The sequence below is a fragment of the Dermacentor variabilis genome, chromosome 8, assembly GCF_050947875.1.
Source record: "Dermacentor variabilis isolate Ectoservices chromosome 8, ASM5094787v1, whole genome shotgun sequence".
Taxonomy (NCBI): Eukaryota; Metazoa; Arthropoda; class Arachnida; order Ixodida; family Ixodidae; genus Dermacentor; species Dermacentor variabilis.
The window spans coordinates 68,327,023-68,334,857 of record NC_134575.1 but is presented as its reverse complement, the minus strand read 5'-3'; the positions used below and the strand labels follow the sequence as shown (position 1 = coordinate 68,334,857).

The 7,835-nt window shown below is 48.2% G+C and overlaps 1 protein-coding gene across 1 annotated transcript in view; it reads left to right on the top strand.

Annotated features, from left to right (window-relative positions):
- The first annotated feature begins 1,678 nt into the window (after nucleotides 1–1,678).
- Nucleotides 1,679–7,835, top strand: part of LOC142591079 (uncharacterized) — a 298,478-nt gene continuing 292,321 nt past the window's right edge. The window contains exon 1 of the mRNA XM_075703447.1: nucleotides 1,679–1,747. The gene's annotated coding sequence lies outside the window, so the exon portion shown is untranslated. The remainder of the gene's footprint in view (nucleotides 1,748–7,835) is intronic.

Here is a 7,835-nt window from a genome sequence, read left to right as displayed (position 1 = left end):
TGGACGGTACTTTGGGAATGGGATCTCCGCAATTGGTGTAGAGATTAATGTCAATTTCAGAGGGGGGTTTCCAGTTCTGTGGCTTGCGGCCCTTTCTACTTGGGCTGTAGAGAAGGAGCTCCGATTTCTTTGGTGAGCGCCGGAGTCCCGTGTCGGTTAGAAAACGCTCTGTAGTGTCGACAGCTTCTTGGAGAGCGGCTTCGACTTGTCCGTCACTGCCACCCGCGCACCAGACAGCGATGTCCGCGTAGATCGTGTGACCCATGGCCTGGACCTTGCCGTAACAATTGTAAATCTTGGCGCTTTTAACTACGACGTTGAAATCGATATTCCGTGGCTGAACTCGCGTTTTTTTTTTCTTTTTTCAGAAATGAGAAAAGCAAATATGGTCACCAACGAAACAGCTTAATTAAAGGGTGCCTTCAGAGCACTGCCGAAGCAGACGAAGTTCTTACGATCGCATATATGTGAAAAAGCTTTAACTTTTTCTTCCTACAAATTTCTTGGCATATTTCGCGCACTTTCCGTTATCTGTCACTAACCATTTCCACGGCAATTTTGCCTGAACGGATAATCCATGGCCTAGTGAGTAGAGCATTGGACGGAAATATTTAGGAACGCTCGTTCGAAGCAAACCACGAGACGAACTTGGACCATTTCCTTATATGAAATGAGTCGGTGCTGCTTTTCAAGAAAACCTATTACGATGACTTTTATCTTTGAGTATGCGCCACTGGGTATCTCCTGCTGATCAGTCAAAATTTTTGACGCCAACTTTGGTCCCTCGGCATGCCCTGCTCTTCAACCTTGTCGTAATACATATTGGCAGATAACCCAAGCGCGAACATTTGGTGGCGCCACTAGATGTAACAGACAGCGTGTCGCGCTTCCATTAGACAGCGTGTCTGAATGGAAGCGCGAGAAGAGAGCCCGATATGTGCATAACCACATACAGCCCTAATACACAATGCGCCCTTCCGGCACTCATGTGCTGTGTCCCTAAATTGCGTCAGTGCTATCGTATTAACATAGGGCAATCATTGTGAGGTGGGTTGTGCAGCTATATTTATCTGTGCACAATTCTGTCCGCTAGAATTCTTATATCTTTTCATGACCTACTATGCCGCACAGACTATAGATAAGCCGGCATGATGCTTTTTTAAGAAAAAATTTGCATTTTTCTGTATATTGCAGCGATGTGCCTAGTTTCTTTATGAAAGGCTGCTTGAAAACCAGCTGCGACTTTCTTATAACGCATGAATATGAAGAATAAATGACAGTTCAGTAAATATCAGCATACTTTCATACGTTCAGCAAATATTTGGGCATATCACCTTAAGTTTCCTTAGAATATTTCTCGGACGATCAGCACAATATATTCGCTCATTGATACTAGTACATCATGCTCGACGACAACCTCTGCTTACCTAAGAAGGACACCGGCGAACAGCTGTGGTGGTGAGTTAAATCGCTAGTTTTGCAATAATGGGCGAACTACTACAAAAATGTATCCAAAACTTTCCGTTTTAACAAAATGTTTCAATGCATCTTTTCCGAATACTTTTGAACGTTATACCCATTAAACACTATTTGCATTTAGGTATGTGAAGAGTCTTGTGATGCTCGGGTTCGCTTCATTACGCTAATTTTTTTGTTACCTTTGTATTGTACAGATGCTGAAACTTCAGTTTTCAACCGGTCATTGAACAACAGCATCAACAACCAATCACTTCAATATTATAGGCTGGTAAGCATTCCTATAAGTATTTAACGCGATATCGTTGAGAGCTCCGTGTTGCAGAAAACTTGGCGTTGGCGTACCGCGTCAAGCGTAACCATCATTTCTGAAAAAATTTTGAACCACGCATTCGAGACATTGAAGTATGTGAAGTAAGGGTTGCCCTGCACGATCTCAACAGCAACTCCGCCGCTGGTCCCGACCGCGTTACGAGCAGAGCGCTAAAAAATCTTAACGAAGCGGCCATCGAGAACCTCACGGCATACTTCAACACTTGCTGGCGAGCCGGGTCACTACCCCAGCAGTGGAAACCAGCCAACACCATCTTGATACCCAAGCCGGGCAAGCAATCCAACATTGAGAGAGAGAGAGAGAGAATAACTTTATTGAATTGGGGAAATGGGGATAGGGGATTAGGAGCTTGATGGGTGGTGCCCCAAGTCCAGGGCTCCACTGGCTTCTGCCGCTAGCCGAACGTGACCAAGAAGGGCCTTCTGCACCCTCGGGTCTGAGCTGGCGAGTTGTGCCTCCCATTGCTCCAGTGTGTTGGTTAGATTATACCTAACTAAGTAGGCATTTAAGAACCTCCGGCCGATCTCGCGTACGTCCTGTGTGGGCAAAGCGTTGGAGCATGTACACATGAACAGGTAGCTGAGGTACCTGGAAGATTCGGGGCTCTACCGAAACACCATCATCGGGTCCCGAAACAAGCTAAGAACTCTGGACGCCAGGATACAACTGAAAAATGAAATCCTCGATGACACTACTAGCACGAAAGACAAGCGAGCCATGTTGGGTTTGGACCTGCAGAGCGCTTTTGACAAAGTGAGACACTCTGCGATCCTGGCCCAGGTGCCACGGCTAAACATGGGAAAGAGAACATATGCGTACATCAAGAACTTTTTGACGGAGCGAACTACCGAAATCATCGCCGGCGACCTGCGGCTCCAAAAGAAGAAGCACGGCAGTGTTGGCACCCCCCTTGGTCTCAGTCATCTCGCCATTACTTTACAACCTTGTAATGATAGGGGTGGCCGAGCGGCTCTCGCGAGTCGCGCGGGTTGGACACACCATCTATGCCGACCACATAACGCTCTGGATCCCAGGAGGAAGCGACGCACACATCGAGAGTACATTGCAAGAGGCGGTTGACGCTATCGAGCAGCAGCTGGACGGGTCTGGGCTCGTCTGCTGCCCAAGCAAGTCTGTGCTGTTGGCGATTCCTCCGAAAAAAGCAGGTAGGAAGACGAAAGGCAACGAACCTGCGAGAGACCAAGAGATAATAAAGATCAAGATGAGCGGCGGTCACACGATCCCGGTTGTCCAGAACATCCGAGTGCTGGGGATGCTGATTGAGCAAAGTCACCACGACCATCCGCCTCATCAAGAGGGTGTCACACAGAACAGCAGGCATGAAGAAAGAAAGCCTCACCCGGCTAGTAGAATCCTTCGCTATAAGCCGCATCACATACGTTGCTATTTTCCACAACTGGAGGCAGTGCGAGCGAAATAACATGAATGCGCTCATACGCAAAGGGTACAAGGCTGCACTCGGACTTCTCGACTGCACAAGCACCGACAAGTTCCTGGCCCTGGGAGTGCATAACACCCTGGAGGAAATCGCCGAGGCGCAGAGGACCGCTGAGCTCTCGCGGCTATCGGAAACAAGAACGGGCAGACAAGTGCTGCGTGACCTAGGCCTGGGGCCAAAGGAAAAGGGACCCGAAAATACAGAACTGCCTGTACCGGTCGCAATTAATAGACGGCTACGGGTATGTCCGGTGCCAAGAAACATGAACCCTGAGATCCACAAGGAGCGACGGGCGGCGACAGCCAAGGCACTCATCGATCTCAATGTCAAAGGACAGAGGTGCCGTGTTTGTGGACGCGGCAGAGAATCCACATGACAGAAAGGCATTCACCGCTGCAGTCGTCGGCGCATCGACCGGTGCAATGACAACAGCGGCGAGTGTGCGGACTCGAGGGGCGCATGAAGCCGAGGAGGTGGCCATTGCCCTGGCCATCGCCGACCCCGCGCGCATGAGTGCGCTCTGTGATTCTAGGACGGCAGTGAGAAATTACGCCAGAGCAAGGGTGTGTGGTGAAGCCACGCATGTGTTGCGTGCGGTCGATATCACGAGTGAAAATCGATGTGTCGTGACAAAGTGGTTTCGGGCCCACATGGGCAGTGATGTGTCGGATCGCGGCAACGCAAACCACAACGAGACGGCAAACGCGGCGGCGCGAGGACTAACCAACCGTTCCGCTGCTACTGCGGTCGACCCGTCGTGGTGGTGGGAAACCAAGAACAAAATGACTTCCTACAAGCAAATTGTGGTACAGAATGGAGCGAAGGACTATGCCGCCACCTCATCCATGCTCGACCCGTAAGGAAGGGGTTTTATATCGATAACTTCAAACGGGGTCAATATTCACCCCAGTGCTGATGAGAGACGTGCGTCCAAGTGTTTATGTAAGTGACCTGTGTTGTGTGTGCCGAAAGGAAAGAACCACTGCATCTCACATCTTTGGGACAGTGCTAAGACTCCGCACGAAGCCGCAACGATAACAACGATCCCGCCGCGGCTCGAGGCTGCAATGAGGTGCTATGATCAAGGTGTCCAAGCCCAGACCGCTCAGTGGCTATGGTGTTGGGCTGCTGAGCACGAGGTCGCGGGATCGAATCCCGGCCACGGCGGCCGCATTTCGATGGGGGCGAAATGCGAAAACACCCGTGTGCTTAGATTTAGGCGCACGTTAAAGAACCCCAGGTGGTCAAAACTTCCGGAGTCCTCCACTACGGCGTGCCTCATAATCAGAAAGTGGTTTTGGCACGTAAAACCCCAAATATTATTATTAAAAAGCCCAGACCGTCCAGCAGATCTCGGCGGCCCTCGAAAGGCAACGACCGAGCGAAACCGGAAGGAGGCTGCCACCCCAAAAGAGGGGAAGGCGCCGTGGACCAAAGGGAGCAGTGCGGCCGCGGCAGAAGTAGAGGCGCCACACGCCCCGAAGACGTCATGGCCGCGTCATGGTGACACCTCCCTAACAGGGGAAGGCTAACCGTTCTGCAGGCATTCATAACAAATTTTCTTCACTCACTCACTCAACCACGCATACACAACCACGCAAGCCATCCATGTAGCGCAAGGAAGTTGCTTCTCAAGGTATTACATATTTCTCAAGGTAAAATACGTCAGAAAACTCGCAAAGTACGACTTACCCACAACTTACCGGCACGATAGCGTTGGATTGCAGTTTGAATATACACGAAAACATAATTCTCTTACACGGAGACTGAAAACAGGAAGCCTGTTCCAGCATTTATAGCATTCCAAAAGCAACCACGGCCTCCGATATTTGGGCGCGCCGACACGCCCTGATCTCGGAGGCCACAAAGCAGCGCACCCGGTTCCGTTCAACACCTCCACATCGCGCTCCCATCATTTTGTGTGGCTTGATATTTGTGGCGCATGCACGTGTTTTCCCAGGGCTTCATGGCGGCGACGAAAACATTTTTTGCGCATGCTTCTGTTTTTGATTTGCTGGTATTTTGTTAGCCTTTAAAGAAGAAATTAGTTTTCTTTCCCTCTTTTTTTCATGAGCGCAGGTGCGTTTTGTGTAGATTTGGTTTTGCAGGATAGTCAGAGCTTGTTTTCGCGCTTCGTGCTTCAGCACGTGCGACCACGTGGCACGTTAAACCTTTATAGCCTTTAAACAGTGGTTTGCAAGTGGCAAGACTCATAGCTATTGGTAATTTTACTGTGGGTGCATTGGTGTCTGGAATATTGCTTTAGTATGACAGTGAGAGCGTGGCAGCGTAGTTGTATACGTGTGAACACGTGCCACATCTAAAGCCGACGCGGCATTATTGCTTCTAAAACAGTGGTGGTAATTGCTTTACCGCATTTTAAGGATTATGGATACTGTGCGTATCGGCTTTTGCTACAAAGCACGTACTGTGAAAGCTTCGGTGTTTGCATTAGAGAAAGCGAAGTTCTGCACATGGGAAGAAAGACGGCAAAGCCTGCAATGTTTGGGGGTCCCTAAAGATAAACGAAGGGAATGATGAGAATGGAGAACAAATCCAGTCAATCCGCTGACATAGGGAGGTCAATGCTGGGCTAAAGAAAGTGGAGTATTTCCAGCATGAACTGGTAAAACAGGTTGAAGAGCCCAAAAATTAGGTAAATATGGAGCGCGATGCACGGAAGGCGGTGGAAAATGACTTCAAGCTGCCGAGGAAAAGGTCAACAAGGCCGCCATCGTGAACGAGAAAAGTCCTGACAATGGAAAGTAGTCTCCCGACGTGACAGGGCGGGGATTGTCGTCAAAGCACGTGAAATGAGTGACGTGAGGAGGGAGCAGCTGGAAAGAGCCGCACCTACCTTGAGGCCGCCACAAAGGAAAAGGAGCGCAGGGGTTAATGCCCTGTGTCATGTCCGTATCACGCGGAAAATGATAGCAAAGTGAAGCGCCGAGAGGCCTCGGAAATAGGAGAGAGTGAAATGGTGATTATCGTCGGTAACTGAAGCGTGGCTAGGGCTTCAGAAGCAGTTGTGGAGAGGGTGAAAGGCGATAAAAGAGTGGCGGTAGGGACATTTCCTGGATGGACATTGGGTTCTATCATACGACGAGCAAAAGCGAAGCTCACGCAAAAAGCACACGGCAGCAAGCTTACCGTGGTAGCAGGTGGGCTAAAGGTCGTCCTAAACATGGACAAGACTAGCCAAGCATACAGCGAAGGCGACGGATGACTTGTGCGAGTTGTCCCCCCAGTTGCAGGTCGTGGTGTGCACAGTGCCAGAGGTGTCTGTAGGTGACAGTAACGTACAAAGAGCCGTAGTGGCTGCAAATGAGGCTATATGGACAATGAGTCGAGAGAAAGGTTTCGAGGTTGTCGAAGTAAACAGGGAAGTGAGAAGGTGTGGTGGTTTTGAACGAGAGGAGATCCACTTCAATTACGGGCTTGGATGAGAAGTGGGCTGGCGAAGTTTTTTAGGTAACCTTGAATTGACGTTTGATTGTTTGTTATTCACTGAAACGTGGTGTGAGCATGAAGCAGACCTACTCAAATTAACATCGTACGCCACCTTTTTCCTAAATAGGCCTTCCCGCGGAGGAGGAGTAGCTATTTATGTTAGGTCTTGTTTGAAGTGCAACATCATTCCACAATTTACCGTTATAACCAATGACTATGAAGCTCTCGTGCTGCAACACAACACCTACATTCTTTCTGTAGTTTACAGGCCCCCTGGTGGAAACCATAACACCTCTTTCAAATTTTTGAATGTTCTTCTTAATTACTGTTGCTTAATTACCGTATTGCTCGGCGGTGACTTTAATAATAATCTAAACGAAGTGAACGCTGATTCAGTAGAATTTCTTACGGCCATTGAATCCAATGGGTTCACCAACACCATCACATCTCCTACGAGAATCACGGTCTCTTCGTCAAGCATTATTGACTTGTTTATTGTTAATATAGATATCATGGTAAAATCTTCGGGTACACTGTCTTGTGATCTAAGCGATCATTGTCCTATTTTCATAACAATAGAAAAGCATCAACCTGCACCTGTTCGAAGCAGACCGGTAACCTTTCGGGCAATCACTGATAACAAACTACAATCATTCAGGCGACTAATAAGTGAGACACTATGGACACAATGTCTCAACTATCGTTTAGTGGATGAGGCTGATAATGCGTTCATTGATAAATTTAAAGGGCTTTATGACTTAAGTTTCCCATTAAAAACGAGACAATCACCCAAAAAAGTTAAGAAACCATGGGTTTCACCTAGCCTTTTCAGAATGATTAAGAAAAAAGATCGCCTGTACCACAGTTTTTTGGTAAACAGAAATCCTAACGATTACGTTGTGTTTAAGCAGTTTAGGAATAAATTAAATAATGAGTTGCGCGAAGCCAAGCGTGACTATTACTTGGTAATTTTCGGTGAAAGAAACGATAATTCAAAGCTAATTTGGCGTGCAATAAATCAGGTAATTAACCATAGAAATGCATCTAATGACATTGGCGAATTGATTATCGACGGGTCACCAAAATCAGGCGTACTATTAGCCGATTGCTTTAACA